This window comes from Jaculus jaculus, chromosome 1 (genome assembly GCF_020740685.1).
Source record: "Jaculus jaculus isolate mJacJac1 chromosome 1, mJacJac1.mat.Y.cur, whole genome shotgun sequence".
NCBI lineage: Eukaryota > Metazoa > Chordata > Mammalia > Rodentia > Dipodidae > Jaculus > Jaculus jaculus.
Window position 1 is genome coordinate 173,679,849 of NC_059102.1, and position 18,940 is coordinate 173,698,788.

The window sequence follows — 18,940 nt, forward strand, 5'->3', positions numbered from 1 at the left end:
TTTATTTAGAAGCATTCAGAATGTCAACAAAACAGCTGCATTTGACTTTTTGCAATTACAGAGTGGTTTTCAGTTAACAGAACAGCCATATTTCATATAAGCTGCCTCACAGACAACTGCAGATGAAAAAAAAATCTACTGTCTCCATATATAACTAATTTATGCTATGCACCAACAAGAACCTGCTTTAAATTTCCATGCCAATTTACAACCCCCATACTGTACCAGGATAGGGCTATCTAAAGACACATTTGGTAGTGTGTTAACTATATTAAAAAAAAAGATATTCTAAAGTTTAAAAACTAACCTTTCACAGCCATAAATTCAAATTATTTCCTTTAAAAGGAGTGCATTTCCTTTGAAAGGAGTGTACAAGGGGGTAAATATTTTATAAACAAGAAAAAAGACTGTGCTAGAACCAACTAATTTATCATCATCATCTTCTTCATCCTCATCTTCTTCATCTTTCTCCTCTTCCTCATCTTCTTCATCTTCCTCATTTTCCTCCACTTCCTTCTTTTTCTTGTTCTTTTCAGCCTTGACTACTCTTTTTTTTTTTTCTTTTTCTCTCTGCATCAGGTTTTTCTTCAGCTCTGTAGGCAGCAACATCTTTTGCTTTTCATACATTTCCCTCAGCTTGGCAGCTTTCTTTGACTGCTTTTCACCTACAACAGTGTTGTTCCACATCTCTACCAGTTTCTTTGCAACATCAACAATGGATAGGCCGGGTTATTCTCCTTCGAATTTAGGGTGAAATTCAGAACAGAACAAGAAGAAGGGTGAAGGATATCTCTTGGTGCATTGGAATCCTTGAACTTCTTTTTTGTTTCCCCTTTAGGAGAGATCTAGGTTTTCATTTCTCTCTCATAACAAGCCTTGTCTGCCTTGGCATGTCTTCAAACTTTCCTTTTTTCTTTAGCATGCATGGTCTTTCACCTCTCTGAGAACTTCTTGGAGAACTCTTGAGAAGTTGACAGAAGCATCTGGATGCTTCTTCTTCTTGTGTTCCTCCTGCAGGTTTGCACAAAGAATGCATATGATGACATTTTGCCTCTTGGCTTGTTAGGGTTTCTTTTGCCCATTTTTAGTTGACTTTTTTTCCTGAACTAGTCACTGAGATGCGCCCAGTTGCCCCAGTACTGTCTCTATGGAGCTCAATGTACTGCAATGGCTGTGGAGAGTGGGAGCCAGACACAGCTTCTCTTTTTGTCTTTTCTTAACTGAATTGCTATGCTGAAATTGTTTACCCCCAAATATATTTTGATTATATGTGTGAGTGTAAATATGATGTGTGTGGGGGTGTTTGGGCACATGCCTCAGTGTACAAGTAGTGGTATGGAGATCCACAAGGTATTTCTTATCTCCTTTCACCTTTCACCTGAGAGTTTCTCTTTCTTTTTTACCATTGCTTGTGTGCCTAGTTGGCCTACAAGCTAGCAGATTATCCTACCTCTGCTTCCCATTGCTGTATGTGTGTTGGAATTACATATGTGTATGCCAATTTACATCTGACTTTATGTGGGGGCTGAGGAATTGCTCTTGGGCAGGCAGGGTTGCAATCAAAAGCCTTGAACCACCAAGTAATCTTCATAGGCCTACTCCCAGAATGTTAATACATATAGTTACAGTGAAAAGTACCCTAATTTTAAATGTTAAAATACATTAAACTTATGTTTACATACATGAATATAATCACCACCCAAGTCGTGTTCATACTGCAGTATTTCAATGTGCCTCCTCCTGACTATATTTTCACACTCTAGTGCTATCATTTCACAAAGTTACACAAATAAGGGTTGGAAAAATGGCTCAATGGTTAAAGTGCTTTCCATGCAAGCAACAGGACCTCAGTTTGAGCCCTAGCAGGCACACAAACGCCGGATGTGGCAGCAAGCATATGTAATCTCAGTGCTAGGGAGGGGGTGACAAAAGAATTCTAGCTCATGCGGCTAAATCAGAGGGCTCTAGGATCAGAGCAAGGCCCTGTCTCACCAAGTATGGTGAAGAGCAACTGAGGAAGATACTTCTAATTGACCTGTGGCCTCCATGCACACATGCATGTGCATCCATCCATACATCTTCCACACACACATGTGCCACACTAAAAATTACAAGGTTTCACCTGGGTCCTAGCTGCTGTGTAAATGGTGGTTCAGCTCCTGTCAGAGTGTCAGCCATTGGCAAGATGAGCAAGTGTGCTGCTTCCACTAGGAGGCTAAGGACTTGGGACAGAGTGATGGAGACAGACACTGAAGAGAATTAAAATGCATCAAAGCAGAATTTCAGAAGCTTCTGAGAGCTCCACACTAAAGTAGACTTCAAATGCTCCCAACAAGGCTCTGGGAATTTGTGGAAGGGGGAATGGAAAGATTGTAAGAGCCACAAGTTGGGAGGTATTATCCCGTGACATTGCCTCCCCCTCCCCCCCCAAAATGGCTGACTGCTGCTCTCACAGTTCATAACCCATAACTTCATGGTGAATACCAGCAATCCCAGTAAGGAGGGTCCTCAGTGTTGTGGGGACAGGGAGGAGGGAAATGGTGGTATTAACATATAATGTCTCCATGTAAAGTTTCTACTAAATATGTATGTGTATATATATATGGCTAAAATAAATTGCTTAGTGGTTAAGGAACTTGCCTGCAAAGCCAATGGACCCAAGTTCAATTCCCCAGGACCCATGTAAGTCCGATGCACAAAGTGGCACATGCATCTAGAGTTTGTTTGCAGTGGCTAAAGGCCCTGACATGCCCATCCTCTCTCTATCTGCCTCTCTCTCTCTTTCAAATATATAAAACACTTACTATATATATATATATATATATATATATATATATATGTATGTATATATATGTATGTATATATATGTATGTATATGTATGTATATGTGTATGTATATGTGTGTATATATATATGTATATGTGTATGTATGTATGTGTGTATATATATATGTGTGTGTGTGTGTGTGTGTGTATACATACATACATATATATATATATATATATATATATATATATATATATGAAAATAAATACAGGTGGAAAATCCCCAAAATATTCCCAGCCAAAATATTCTTCTTTGTATCACTTCTGTCCCTATAGAAATGTCTGCCTCCAAGGATGGCCTTCATCAGAGAGTAAACAGAATTTCTCAAGCTCAGTTACCCTCAGAACCAAAGACTCCTGCTGATTCAGAGGTTTCTCAGTGTTATAACATGCTTAAAATAGTCAATTTTTCTTTTCTAGGACTTTGGCTATGAAGGAAGATGGATTTATATTTACCACTAAATCTATTAGATTAAAAACTAGGCAAATCTTCACTTTGGCTACTGAATGTGGTTTTTGAAACTGCCCCCACTGTATCTATGCCCTAGTTTGACCTGGAAATTCTAGAACTTATCTGCTCTTTAATATGGGGAAAAATGAGATTATGTTAAGAATACTTAAGAATACTTGTTTGGCAATTTTGTGGACTTTGAAGCAGAAAATTAATATTAACCAAATTACCAAACTACAATAAAGATTTGGAATAGAGGCCATATTCCATTTGTGCATATGCCAGATCAATTTTTTAAAATAAATTTCATTTGGCTTAGAAAGATGACTTAGTGGTTCAAGCACTTCTCTGCCAAGCCTAAGGAGCCAGATTTGACTCTCCAGTGTTCACATAAGCCAGGTGAACCAGGTGGTACATGTGTCTGGAGTTCAGTTGCAGTGGCTGGAGGCTCTGGGGCACCCATTCTCTCTCTCTGTCTCTCTCGCTCTCACTCTCTCTCTCTTGCTCTCACTCTTTCTCTCTCTCAAATAAATAAAATAAAATAAAATATATATTTATATTTACTTATTTGAGAGAGACAGAGAAAGGGAGTGAGATGGGCACACCAGGGTCTCTTGCACTGCAAACAAAATGCAGACACATGTGCCACTTTGTGCATTTGGCTTGTGTGGAGACTGGGGAATTCAGACTGCAAGCAAGTGCGGTAGCCACTAAGCCATCTTTCTAGCACCTGGAACGTTTTTTTCACTCTCCAAACACAACGTACTTTTTGTTATTAAGTTGTACGTTGTGAATGAGACTGCCAATAGCAAGTTAGTGTATTTTACCTTTTAAGTTATTTTGTTGAATTTATCAGGGATGGGAAAAATTAGACACTTTGTCAATTTCTTTAAAAGATTTTCCTTTATATTCTTTCATTGAGTTTCATATACCATTGACCTAATTTTCTCAATATTTCCCTTGTGCCTGTGATTACAGAAATTCTTTATATCTTTCTAATATTTTATCTTGAAGCCTTGCAAGTACATAAACATTTGTCACTGTTCCAATTTTTAAGTGTATTTGGGCACTCATATTCTCTTATCAACATCAGATTTAATAGGTATACCTGCTCTATAACACTAGTAATATCTATTTTAATGTAGTCAGTCACCACCATATATACATATGGAATTTATAAAATAATATTGTAATATAATTTTGTAGACTGCCATGAATTCTCAAGATTGTCCAAATTTGAATATATATAATATAATATATTATGCATATAAATATTTTAATTAGAAAGATGTCTATTTCTTTCATATTTTCCTACTTAAAGATTTTTAGTTTTTTAAAGATCTGAAACTTATTTTAAACTTCATTTGAATATCTGACTAGCTAGCAAACTTCAATCATACATTCTTTTCAAGTGAAAAGTTGTATTTATCACTATTTAACTTTCTTGTCTACAGGAAAGCAACTTGCACTTATTATACTTTTATTTTTATTGATATATGGGGGGTTCTATTATGAGAACAACATTGTAAATATTGCATGTATGACTAAACATTATATATACATATATTATACATCTTGCTATTTTTTTTTCTAACTTGTTCAAGTTACCTTGGAATCATCTTGGATAACTGTTTCCATTGCCATCTTGCCAGATCTGCACTAAGACATTCTGAACCTGTTTCCCTCACAAGTGGACCACATAGCTACTATTTAACGAGGCATTGTGTACTGACCTTAACCACCAGCACCACAAACTGCCTGGCTTTCTGTGTCTTTCCCTCAGCTTTCAGTGCTCAGTCAGTCATTAATACATTCTGTGATTGCATTACTATGGATTCATTTCATGTTCTGTTTATCACTAATATATAATGACTTTTAGTGTATATGCTGAGTACCTTTCCTTTTCTTCATTCTAATTCAATGCATAGTGCTTCACATGATCTGGCCCATATTACAAAGCTTTTTCTTCTTCCTATCATTGCTATTGTTCTCTTTTGTTGATTGTTTTTTAAATATTCAGTGCATTTTTCACATAATAGGCTTTGTTTTAAGATCTTTCCTGTTTCCAGAAATTTCATCTCTTAGAAATAATTCATTCAATATTCTTATACCTCATACTTTTCTCCTAAATAGATTGTTGTAGCAGTAATACAAGATCAGAAGATTCCAATCATTGTACATCACTTTTCTCGCAACATGAAAATGAAAAAAAAAATCACAATTTCAATGATTTCTCATGTACCTGTTATGAATTCTATGAATTATATGTTACTCTATTAAATAAATCCCTACCCCATACAAGCTAACCCTCATGTAACTCAAAATATGTAGTAAATTTTCTCTGTAGACAGAGTATTTTTTATTCCTAACTTTTGTGCTTCAATCTTCCATCACCGGCATTTTGGATAAACATAGCACATACATTCTATTTATGGCTTGTATTATTATTATTACTTAATGAAAGAGTTTTAAAACATATCACCTTAAAATTCAAGGATACTCATACACATACTCCTATCTAGCTTGCCTTTAACAAAGTGTATTTCTTTACTTACAAAATCCCATGCTAATGACAAACATATACATAATATTTGAGTAGATCTATTAAAGTGCTTATTTGCTTAACAGTTTGGGCTCCTCTTAATTCTCATTATACGTGTATGAAAGTGAAAGACATTTGATTCCATATATTCCATAGAAATTTATTTAAATTTATTGTATTGTTATTTTTTTCATTTTATTAGAGAGAGAGAGAGAGAGAGAGAATGCACTAGGGCCTCTAGCCATTGCAAACAAACTCCAGATGCATCATGTTCATCTGGCTTACATGAATACTGGAAAACCAAACCTGGATCTTTAGGCTCCGTAGGCAAGTGCCTTAACATCTAAGCCACCTCTTCAGGCCCATAGACCTTTGTATGAAGTTAAATACAATGAAAACAGCATATTATATTAATATATTTAATATACAAAATAAAAATTCTCATTTGCACATGAGTGGTGACATTTATGAAGAACATCGATAACTTCTATGGAAATCATGCCATGGGATGTTTGAATTATTCCCTGAAACATCAGTGTATTAGATGAGTGTACATTATTAGAATAACTTTTTGATCTGATTTACCATTGTATTCTTTAAGGTTTTCATGAGACCATTCAGATATGTACACGAAAATACATTAGAAAGTATTTTTCATTTTTTGTCAGCCATGGTGATGCACGGCTTTAATCCCAGCACTTGGAAGGCAGAAGTAGGAGGATTGCTGTGAGACTACATAGTGAATTCCATGTCAGTTTGGGCTATAATAAGACCCTAGCTTGGAAAAACAAGCGTGTGTGTGTGTGTTCAGATTCTGAAGTAATGAAAATTCCAAGATACTGAAATATCAGTGGGGCAGTTTCAATTTACAGGACAATCTCAAGATAACTGCTGAAATAGCTAAGAATAACTTAGCTAGTTTTGTTTTATATGATGTTATTTATGCAATTTTAAAAAAGATTGTTTAGAAGATTGCTATAAGTTTTCCTAAGCCATGGATGTGACAAGTCAAGAGGAGATTTTGGTTGACAGAATTGATCTTCTTGCTGCATCTTTCACATCCTTGTTTCTCAGACTATAGATCAGTGGGTTTAGCATAGGGATGATCAATGTGTAAAACACAGCGGACACCTTCTCTTGCTCCAGGGAATACTGGGAGCTTGGTTGGATGTAGCTAAATGTCACAGACCCATAGAATAATGTGACAGCAGTCAGGTGTGAGGCACATGTGGAGAAAGCTTTGTGCCGCCCCTCTGCTGAGCCGATTCTCTGGATGGCAATGAGAATGCGGATGTAAGAAACCATGATGATAATGAAAGTGAACATTGCAATGATCCCAGAGAAGATCAATAGCAGCATCTCATTGCTGTGTGTATCAGAACACGACAGCTTCAAAAGAGGAGGGAAGTCACAGAAATAATGATTTACAATGTTGGGGCCACAGAAGTCTAGTTTGAACAAACCTATTGTGTGTGTCAGGGAATTAATGAGCCCACCTAAGTAAGACGCAAGGACCATCGGAGCTCAGACACGATGGGTCATAATGACTGTATATAATAAGGGATTTGCTATTGCAACATAGCGGTCATAAGCCATCATGGACAGGAGGATGCCTTCTGTGGTTACATACACTGCAAAAAAGAAGCTCTGAAGAACACATCCCAGGAATGTACTAGACTTATGTTCTGATAGGAAGTTAATCAGCATCTTGGGGGCAAAGACAGTAGAGTAGCAGATGTCACAGAATGAGAGGTTGCTAAGGAAGAAATACATTGGCGTGTGAAGTTGGGCATTCAGCCAGATTAAGATGATCATCCCCCAGTTCCCCACAAGAGTAATGATATAGATAAGGCTGAACAGCAGGAAGAGTGGGACCTGAAGGTTAGGGTTTTCAGTTAAGCCTACCAGAAGGAATTCGTTCACAACTGTATGATTCCAATTTGTCATGCCGTAGGTCATTTTTTGTCTCCTTAGTTACAGAACAAGATGATGTCACTCAGACGAAAAAAGAAAGAAGATTTCTTTCAGAATCCAGTATCCATCATAGCACATGACACTGAGTTTCCCTGTGATGGATGAAGCACAGCAACCACCTTCAGTAGCATTGAATGATACATGCACTGATGAAACTTCAGAGTACTTTCATCCCTGTCATTAATTTCCATTTAATAAGAAAAAATATAAGAAATCTATTGTTACCAAAGATGTCAATGTGTTGAAGTGGCATTCAAATTCAAATCTTGGTACCTATGTTCAGGCTCATTTGAATATGGCAGACCTCTGCTTTACATGGGATTCAAACCTGGCTGGGTTGTTTGTGATAAATAACCTTCCAATATCTTGCGAGAATCCATGCTTCAATGATTTCCACTAGCCATAAATCTGAAGACATTAACTACCATCATATGCCATGCATTTTTTCCAAATGTCAACCTCAGCCTTTGTTTGTCCTCAACTCTTGCCCATGTCCAATACTTGGAAGACCAAGAGATGTAGATGGATATTTATTATTTGCATTTGAATGTTCCAAAATTAAGAATGACATTAATTTGAAAAATATTGCCTTTGACCTTTGTATAATTTTGATTTGGCATCCTTTTTTGTCTTCTTTTGTTTTATTAGTGTTAAAAAAGAGAAACAAACAAACAAACACGCAAAAAAGAAACAGACAACAAAAGGGCTAGAGAGATTGCTTAAAGGTTAAGCCTAAGAACTGATGTCTGACTCTCCAGGTCCCACTTAAGTCAGATGCCAAGTGATGCAATGCACAAGGCTGTGCATGCACACAAGGGGTGCATACATCCAGAGTCCAATTACGATAGCTAGAGGTCCTGGCACACCAATTCTTCCTCCTTCTCTCCCTCTCTCACACACATGCACAGACACATACACTTGCATTAAAAATAAAAAAAAAAAGCAAAGCAGTGTTTTGGGCTTGCCTCAAAAAATTGAAAAAAAAATGACCATCACAAAAAGGTAATAGATAATATTTGGCACAATACTATATTAATTTTACATATTCTTTAATACTTAGTTTCCAAAAAACAGGCTAAGATTTAATATCATTTATCTTCTAAACATAGAATATATTACCTGTTAAATATTATGGTAATATATAAACAAATGAATTTATCCATATACATGTTCATGTGTCAAACAAGTATGTATTACATAATATATGTATGCCAAAAATAAATTTGTTAACCCTATGTTGTTAAGCCCTGAAGCAGCTGATGCACTGAAAAATAAACATGCATTGATGTTTATAAAGGAATAAATAGTATATCAATACTCAAGGAGGGTGAATACAAAGAAATTTTAAGTACTCTGATAGAGAAGTTGTTATTTTCCATTGTTGCCATGGCAATTTTCCACAAAGTTATGGCTTATAACACAAATATTTATTCAATTACAGTTTGTAGATCAGAATGATGACATTGAATTCAATGTGTGGGAAACTGTGAATATTTGATACTAAGTCTTTAGAACCTTTAAATAGATGCAGAAAAGGCCTTCAACAAAATACAACACCCTTTCGTGATCAAAACGTTGGAGAGTATTGGCATGGAGGGACCAAATCTCAACATAATTAAGGCTATTTATAAAGCACCTAAGGCCAATATCACACTAAATGCGGAAAAACTTGAAGCTTTTCCATTAAGATCTAGAACAAGACAGGGGTGCCCACTCTCACCACTGCTTTTCAACATAGTACTTGAAGTTTTAGCTCAAGCAATAAGAAAAGAGAAACAAAAGGGATAAAAAAATTGTAAGAAAGAACTCAAACTAGCCCTAAATGCAGATGACATGATTCTATATATAATTGACTCAAAAGGCTCCACTGGGAAGAAAATAAAATAAAATAATAAAAATTTAAAAAAAAAACACCTTCTAATGGTGCTAAATTCTTTCAGTAAAGTGGCAGGATACAAAATCAATACATAAAAATCAGTAGCCTTCCTATACATCAAAGATAAATATATGGAGCAAGAGATAAGTGATGCTATTCCATTTTGAATAGCTATAGGAAAATTAAATACATTGGAATATAAGTCACCATGGAAGTGAAAGATCTGTTGTACAATGAAACATTTAAAAACTCTGAGGAAATAAACTGGGGAGATATGAAAATATGGAAATAACTCCCATGCTTATGAATTTAGAAGAATTAATATTATTAATGAAAGTGGCTATTTTATAAATTCTATGCAATTCCAATAAAAATTTTAGCAAGTTCTCTTCTCAGTACACTGGAGGAACCAAAGAAATCACTGAGGAGGATTTCAAAAACCAAATAATTTGCAGTTAAAGTTTATAATGTATTTTCTTACTGCTATATAGAATTCCATTGTGTAGATATACCACATCTTTGTTATCCATTCTTCTAATTAAAAACTTTGCTTAAAGAAAAAAAAAAATCTAAAACTTAATCTTCATGGCATTTTAATTGAGATTGAACTACAAATATACAATAGTGCTTTCTGTAAAAAATTGTTATCTATAAAGGTTAAGTTCTCAAATAGTAATAATTAAAAATTATATCTTGACACAGGAAAAAAAAAGTTTATGATGTAGATTAGTTAACATATTGGTACAAGTACGCCATTTTAAACATTTCTTTCACATGTATAAAAAAAATCCAATTTCTCAAAAGAGAGCCTGTTAAAATACTGTGAGTATTATCGTCAGAATATAAATACTTAAAAAAATATTTTAACTGCCTAAAGACATATCACCTGTGATTTTTCCAACTCCTACATTAAGTCCCTGACATACCATGATAAAGTAGTTGTAATATGAATTTTAACCGTTATTTTTATTTATCATTCCAGGAAAACACTCAACAATGTATCATCAGTTATCAAGAGTATAGGTAGATTAAAATATTACTGAGATTAAAAATAAAATTTAAATCATTTTTCCTTAGCATTCAGAAAACAACCCAGTCAAAAGCTTCTAAAATGAGTTAATGTTTATCAAAATAAAGTTATTATGTGGATGGACAGATTCACATCATGGATCAGGTGAACCAGGGTCACAGAGCAAGGGCCAGCCGGTGACAGAACCGTGCCTGCGGCCCCGGGCTCCAGGTCCTGCTTCCACTTGCTGCAGGGATGCCGCGTGTCCCACCACGAGGAGAGCTGGGACAGCGCCAAGGCTGGGCTTTGAGAAGACCCGGCCCTCCCTGCCCTTCGTTGAGGTTGAAACTCGCTGATCTCTAGTTTCTGTCATTTTGCAAAACAATAAAACTTTTGGAATTAACAGAATGGTTCTGGAGAACGCTTCTACTTATTCGCAAGTGACTAACAGACCAGCTACAGACAACAGAATGGTTCATGAATCAGCAACCCCGAGCTTGGGTGATTCATACCCAGAGACCATGCTGGGATCAACTGCCTTCACTGGCGAGAAACCATGACCTAGAACAGAGCTTCCTAAGGTTTTCCCCTCACGACCCCTTTTTGCCCAAGAAATTTCTACATGACCCTGGGTATATAGATATGTAAAATACTTACACAAATCAAGCATTTACTCTTAATAAATCATAAAGAAATTAAAAAATAAATAATGTTATTTACACCAGTAGAGATGTAGTGGTCTAGAAAATCAGACATATCTACTTGTTCTATCATGTAACTATAAGACTGCTAAAGATCTGTCTTTCCTGATAAAATATTTAACCATTTTACAAAGTATTGAATACCAATGTGTTTGCATATTTTAATATATTATCTTATTATTCATAAATAGGTATATGTTATTAAACTGTCTGTTGAATATTTTACTTAAAGTTATTATAATGTAAATTATTTATCTAAGCTTTTATACTTATAGTAGTAAACATTAACTCCTTTTTAATTAAATTATAAGACAAAATAGGTAAAAAATCTGCAATAAAATTCAAGAATGCATAAAGCTTGACAATGAAAATGAATCAAAATTTAAAACCCACCATTCTTGCAAGCTGAAAGAAATAAAGCTTAGATAGTCCAACTTAAAAGCACTTTGTCATAGAAACACTGTTCAAGTCAATCCTATTGAGTGGTAATGGGAAGTAGTACAATTAATTGTAACCAAATCAGACCTGAAATCCTATGAACTCAGAACTGCATGTGCAGTGAACCTGTAAAGACAGGATGGAAAACAAACACAAGGAAAGTAGAAAATTATTCTTAAAATTATTTTATGGGAATCCTAAGTGAAAAATAGGCATAAGTCATTTGCAAATAATATATTAAATTGGAAAAATATTGTAACATAGGAATAATACACTAAAGTTCTCAAAATTTCCATCTTAAATTTGCACATATCTTTAAGCTACTATACTTGTAAATATTAAATAATAAAAGTGTGTACACACTTACCAGGCATAAGAAACATATTTTATATGGATTTTATGTAAATATATAGGTGTTATGTAAATATTGCCCTTTTTCAAGAATGCGAAGACAGTTGACAGATCACACAGCATAGACAGGAAGACAAATTTCTAGTGGATTGAGGAAGATGCCGAAATGCACAATTGGAAACGGCTTCTTTTAGAGTGAGGATAAAACAGGAAATATCAGACTCTTAAAACGAGCCTAAATTATCACTTGCTAATCATACTTAAAAGACAGCAGAGCTCAAAATTAGTAAATCATCTACTGCAGAAGAAAAAGGCTTCTTAATTCTTCAAGGACTGATTATTGGAACTAGGAATGCTGGACTTTAGTTGTTCTACTGGGGACAGAGGCTGCAGCTCCTGGGGTGCACAGGAATCTCTGTTGTCCATAATTGAATCATTAGCATCCCTGTGGTCTCGGGAGAGTGGAAATAATCATAGAGTTAAAGTGTACCTACGATTGTCTTTTGGGCACCATGGCTTTCAAGTAAATACAATTCTTTTTAAAAAAGTAACTGCTATGGTCACAAAAATCAAACATGGTGTGATAAAGTTCCAGTAAAGACAATTAATGTGGTTGTAAGAACTAAGCAAATAGATGTCCTTGTTTACTTGTATGGTCTTATATGCCATATAAAACTGTTTAAATTTTATAATTAAGAAATACCTAATGTTCTTTATTTTCCTATAAAATGAAAACACTTGCACATGTTCTGCCTACAGAATCAGTTCATTATGAAGTTGGTATAAGCTAATGAATTAGTAAGTGAAAGTTGTGTATTAGAGTACACCTAGTGAACACACAGGGAATTGACTGAATCTTAGGGCCTCCTTCTAACTAATTCATATTTTAAATGTATGTTTCTCTTCTCTAATATTTAACAATAACCATAAATTTCTAAGAATTTTAAAGTTCTTTGTCATTTTTTCCATGTTCATGTCCTCCTTATTTTCCAATTCTTCCCCATGGTTCCATGTTTTTGGATCCTAGAAAGTGCCCCTTTACACAGATCCAGCTTGTACTCTCCCTTATTCAGAAAACAACAACAAAATAACAATAGCAACAACAAAAAGAAAGAAAGGAAGAAAGAAAGAAAGAAAGAAAGGAAGGAAGGAAGGAAGGAAGGAAGGAAGGAAGGAAGGAAGGAAGAAAGAAAAGGAAATGAAAAGAGAGGAGAGGAGAGGAGAGGAGAGGAGAGGAGAGGAGAGGAGAGGAGAGGAGAGGAGAGGAGAGGAGAGGAGAGGAGAGGAGAGGAGAGGAGAGGAGAGGAGAGGAGAGGAGAGGAGAGGAGAGGAGAGGCCCAGCACAACAACTGTGATAGGCTTTAGTGGGAGTGGGGTGAAAGACATCAGAAATGCACTGGCCACCAGATGAGGAGCAACTTCCCTAGCAGACTAGAGGTTCTTTGGGGTCAGAAGGATGACTGGAATTCTTTGATTGCTCTGTGGTCTTCCTTGTCTCCAGGCTTGAGCTGCTTCAGGGAAACGACAATTTATTGATAACTGAGATAGGTGGTTTATGTCATTTCTAGGAAACACAGGTTCCCAGTGTCAACAAGAGGGTCTTCCTCCACCCCTGCAAGGAAGTATGAACTCCAGTGTGAATCAGATGGGCCTCTTTCCACCTCTTCAAGGAAACATGGAATCCAGCATGAATAGGATGAATCTCCTTTCACCTATGCAAGGAAGCTGGGACTCATGTGTCATTTCTAGGAGATTTATAGTAGTAAGATGGCAAAAATGAAGACATTCGGATTTTAACATCCCCAACTCTGTCATTATATAGGAAGCTGGGATAGAGACGTGATAGGATCAGGTTCTGGCAGCCTGCTTCCAGTCAAAGTAGGTATGTGGTTTGGTGGGAGTATAACAGAAGCATGTATTTGATCTGGTTTCTAAATAGGCCTCTGGAAATGGCCATGATCCTGCCTATAACCTGTGGTAAAACTGATAAATCAGGAGAGAAAGAGGCAGTGGGTTTTGAAGTAGTGGGAGACTCTGTTTTCTTTAGTGTGGAGAAATGAAACCAGTGATTCCCTCCTTGGAGTTTTGAAACCATGGGAGCTATCAGAATAATTTTGAAGAGTTTCTTCTATTTCAGTTGGGGAGGGGGCATTCTGCATCCATGCAGTAGAAAACATAGTCTCCAGCCTGTAGTGAATAGAGGAGGGTCATCTAGGCAGGGATTGGCATAGTCCCAGAGGAGAGAGTGAGTAGTCTGCTAAAGCACTTCAATATGAAGTGTTGGTTAGGCAGGTGAATTTAAAAATGTAGAAACAGGGAGTGAGCTGAGAGGCCTACCATACCAAGAGGCAGTCCCTGAGTCCTAGGTAACAATAGGTATTTCTGACACCCGTTTGTCCTTGGAATTGACAAAATGATAGGTAGACTCATGATCTTGGAAAACAGAAACATCTCAGTAAACATGAGAGCCCTGGCATATAATAGAATGAGTTTTACTTCAGAGAAACTAACCTATGTCTCATGTATAGTTTTAGCTTAATAGTGAGGAATTTTAGGGTGACTGTACCTTCCCTTGCAGTCCACCACCTTGCTTAAGATCAGGGAAGACATGGCTTCTCCTTATCTCCTTCTTAAAGAAGTTCTCTTTACATAAACAAATTGAATTCCTCCCAAGGCAGGAGTTCCCCTTTCCTAGAATTAGGATTCCTGGAAGTATTAAACCTGATCCTGGCAGGGTGGTTAGTTAAACTCAGCCCTCAAACTTGATATCATACCTGTTTAGCTCAGCCCCCATTTAAAACCTGTAAGTGACTCACTTGAGTCTCTGGGCTGCACTTTTGTCCCCTAACCCCGCTCCCAACCACTTTCCCATGACTTTCATTGTAAGGGCAAGAAAGGTTATACAAATATCAGACTAACTTAATTTATGATTTTTTAAAATTACTTCATTTTTTATTAATTAGTTTTGTACTCAGTGAATACAAACAAGTTAGTACCATTGTTAAGCTCATCCATGTCTTACTCCCACCCCTGGCTCAGGTATATGGGTCATACATTGTAGAGTTAGCCCATAATTATGGGTAGGAGAAATGTCTCTGTGTATCATGACCCAACGTGTAGCTCTGACATTCTTTCCGCCCCTCTTTGCAAAATTTCCCTGAGCCATGTTAGATTCATTTTGGGTCTACTTCAATGATGAGGTGTTGGGAGCCTCTGTATCTCTGGATATCTGATTTGGTAGGAGTTGATTGTTCTCTGTGTCAATCTCCTTCACCCTTGTGCTGGTATGAGTTTTATCTAATGCACCATGACAGTTACAGGTGACATAATTTATACTCCTAATTTATTAAAATTATATGTAATTAGTTTTATTTATTCATTAAATTAAAGTAGAGTTAGGAGTAAATAAAGCTGGCACATGCATCTGTATCTGGAGTTCATTTGCAGTGGCTGGAGGCCCTGGCATGCCAATTCTCTGCCTCTTTCTATCTTTGTCTTTCACTCTCAAATCAATAAAAATAAACAAAAATTAATAAAAAATATACATATACACATTTCAGATACTAAATTACTTTTCTGATGTTCTTTATCAGCCAGTGGCCCCTCACACTTAAGCTCATATGCCTTTTAGGTAAGAAAAACTAATTTTAGGCTACATCAACAGCTGTCAGCAAGGAGTGGATTTTCATTGAAAGGTTAACATTTGCTGAAGTTTTAGAATACATTCATTATCACAGAGAGGGAGGACGCTACTGGAATTTAAACCAGGGGTTGATCATAAACCCTTATATATGTAGATGATAAGTCTCTTTCTACTTCTGTAAGGAAACACAGGTTCCCAGTGTCAACAAGAGGGTCTTCCTCCACCCCTGCAAGGAAGTATGAACTCCAGTGTGAAGCAGATGGGCCTCTTTCCACCTCTTCAAGGAAACATGGAATCCAGCATGAATAGGATGAATCTCCTTTCACCTATGCAAGGAAGCAGGGACTCATGTGTCAGCAACAGTTTGGAGAAACACTATATTGCATAAAGTCTTAACAACTTTTATTTTTCATACTTTGCAAATACATTAGTAGTTTTGTAGCAAATGGAAGGCTAAAAAATGCTTTAGACTTAATAATCCACTGAAAAACATATTATGTGTGCTTTTTTATTCAATTATATCACACAATGGATGAATGGCAATAATTTCATTATCTGAGTGTCTAATATTTTTAAAACAGGATTTATACTGTTTTTTTTTATTTTTTTATTTTTTTGATGATGGCACAAAACCACCTGAGCAAAAGCAACTGATGAAAGAAAAGAGTTTATTTCTGGTTTACAGTCTCAAGGGGAATCTCTGTGATGACAGGGTAAAGGATGGCATGAATACAATCTGGGAGCTATCACAGACTCTATAATCATGCACTCTTTTTAATACAGCTCTGAAAAAAATCATACAGGTTGTCAATATGTGAGAAGTTAAACCATAGTCCTATTAGTAACTGATTCATCTTTATTTAACAAATTTGCATACAACAGTGAATAAGTTGCCTGGATAATCAGCTTGGGGAAAGACCTTGCTGATTCAAAAATATTTTACATTTTTGTGTTTATTGTTTTGTATGGAGTATTTCATGGTTTGACAACAAATGATAATTAAATATCTAAAACCACCATATCTGTTAGTTTATAGTTTGTTATACTTTAAAATATTTCTAAACTTACCCATGAAACATTAGTGAAGTTTTTGAGGATTATCACATTGATATGCTTCTCATGAATTTAGTGGCCCTGTATTCATGAAAGGACTTTGAACATATATGTATGTATGTGTATATATATATCTGTATCTGGAGTTCATTTGCAGTATATATATATATATATATATATATATATATATATATATATAAATATATATGATTTACTTGAGAGAGAGAGAGTCATGAGAGAGAATTGGAGCTGCAGGGCCTCGGCCATTGCATTTGAACTCCAGACACTTGTGCTTCCCTGTGGGCATGTACTACCTTGTGCTTGCCTCACATTTGTGCATCTGGGTAACTTGGGATCTAGAGAGTAGAATATGCATCCTTAGGCTTTGTAGGGAAGTGCCTTAACTGCTAAGCCATCTCTCCAGCCCTAAAATGTGTAAATATTTTTTATTGATTTGCAAGGAATGAGGGAGGGAGAGAAAGAAAATTAATTAGTAACAGGCTTTTATTCCAGATGCATGCTCTACTTTGTGCTTCTGTGTTTTTGTGGTACATGGGAATCAAACCTTTAATCACTGAACCAACTTTAAGCTTCCTCAAATTTGTAAATTATACTAAAATTTACTTTCCAGGTGCAGATTACAATATTTTGTTTATTTACTTGCAAATACAGGGAAGGAGAGAGAGACACACACACAGAGAAAATGGCCCTTTCAGGCCTCTTGCCACTGCAAACAACATCTAGATGCAGATACCACTTTGTACATCTGCCTTTACATATGGGTACTGGGGAATCTAATAAAAAATGCAGGCTTTGTGAGCCAGCACATTAATTGCTGAACCATGACTTCAGCCCTAACAATTAACTAGTTTTTCTTTTTTTCATTTTGTACACTTGATAGCTGAAAAAATAGTCACAAGAACAGTAATGTTTCATAACTTACAAGATAGAATACTGTTTTGGTGTGGGAGAGTTATGGGTTTGGTATTCCAATGACTTAATTATGTGAGAGTATTGAGCATACATTGAAAGTAATGGATTTGGGGCTGGAAAGATGGCTTAGCAGTTAAGGTGTTTGCCTGTAAAGCCACAGGATCCCAATTTGATTCTCCAGAACCCATGTAAGCCAGATGCACAGGTTGGTGCATGCATCTGGAGTTTGTTTACAGTGGCTGGAGGCCCTGGTGTTCCCATTCTTTCTCTCTCTCTCTCCCTCTTTCTCTCTCTCAAATAAATAAATACAAATTAAACATATATTTCTTTAAAAAATTAATGGATTTGGTTATCCATTTACTTTGAGCATCCCTTAAATGTAGCAGATGTATTTTGAAAGACAACCTGAATGAATAGAAATATAGAAACAAAATGATATTGTGTAACATAAGAAGAATTAACTGAACACAGTAAAGCCACATAGAACAAAGAGCAGATAACATCGTAGTCAGCATGGAAAAAGCAACAAGTTTTTCTTCTGAGGTCTTGAAAAGAATATGATGAATACTTCCCACACTGATGCAAAAGTACTAGAAATAACAGTCACAGTAATGATGTAAGATAAAGGGATAAAAAAAAAAGTTAATTTGGAAATATGAAATTACCTGTGTTTAAAATGATATGATCTTAGCCATAGAAAATCATAGACTCTAATTAAAAGCTTCTTCAACTTATAAATTTAATAGTTTCAGAAATAATCAATATAAAAAGAATACATGCTAGCTGCAAATTAAATAACATTTTACTCATATATTTTCAATAAAGTATCTTTTTCCAGTAAAGTATCTTGGAAATATAAGTATATTTTTCCAATAAAGTGTAAAAATAGGAATAAATGTAACTGAAATACTTAAACTATAACTCATAAACTATTGATTAAAAATTGAAGACATTAAAATTGAAAAGTACTCTATACTCATTCAGTGGAATAATGAATATTGTTAAATGCTTACATACCAATAGTGAATCGCAATGATATGTTTATAACATTTTGTAGGTAAAATATTCACGGGACAATGATGATGGAGATAAGAGAACGTGCATGACAAGGCCTGGATGTCCTTTTAACTATTTGAATTCTTAT

At 35.7% G+C, this 18,940-nt stretch overlaps 2 pseudogenes; both read right to left on the reverse strand.

Annotated features, from left to right (window-relative positions):
• Positions 1 to 324: 324 nt before the first annotated feature.
• On the reverse strand, positions 325 to 1,082 carry LOC123457628 (annotated as a pseudogene).
• Positions 1,083 to 6,826: 5,744 nt separating this feature from the next.
• Positions 6,827 to 7,765, reverse strand: LOC101593438 (annotated as a pseudogene).
• Positions 7,766 to 18,940: the final 11,175 nt, after the last annotated feature.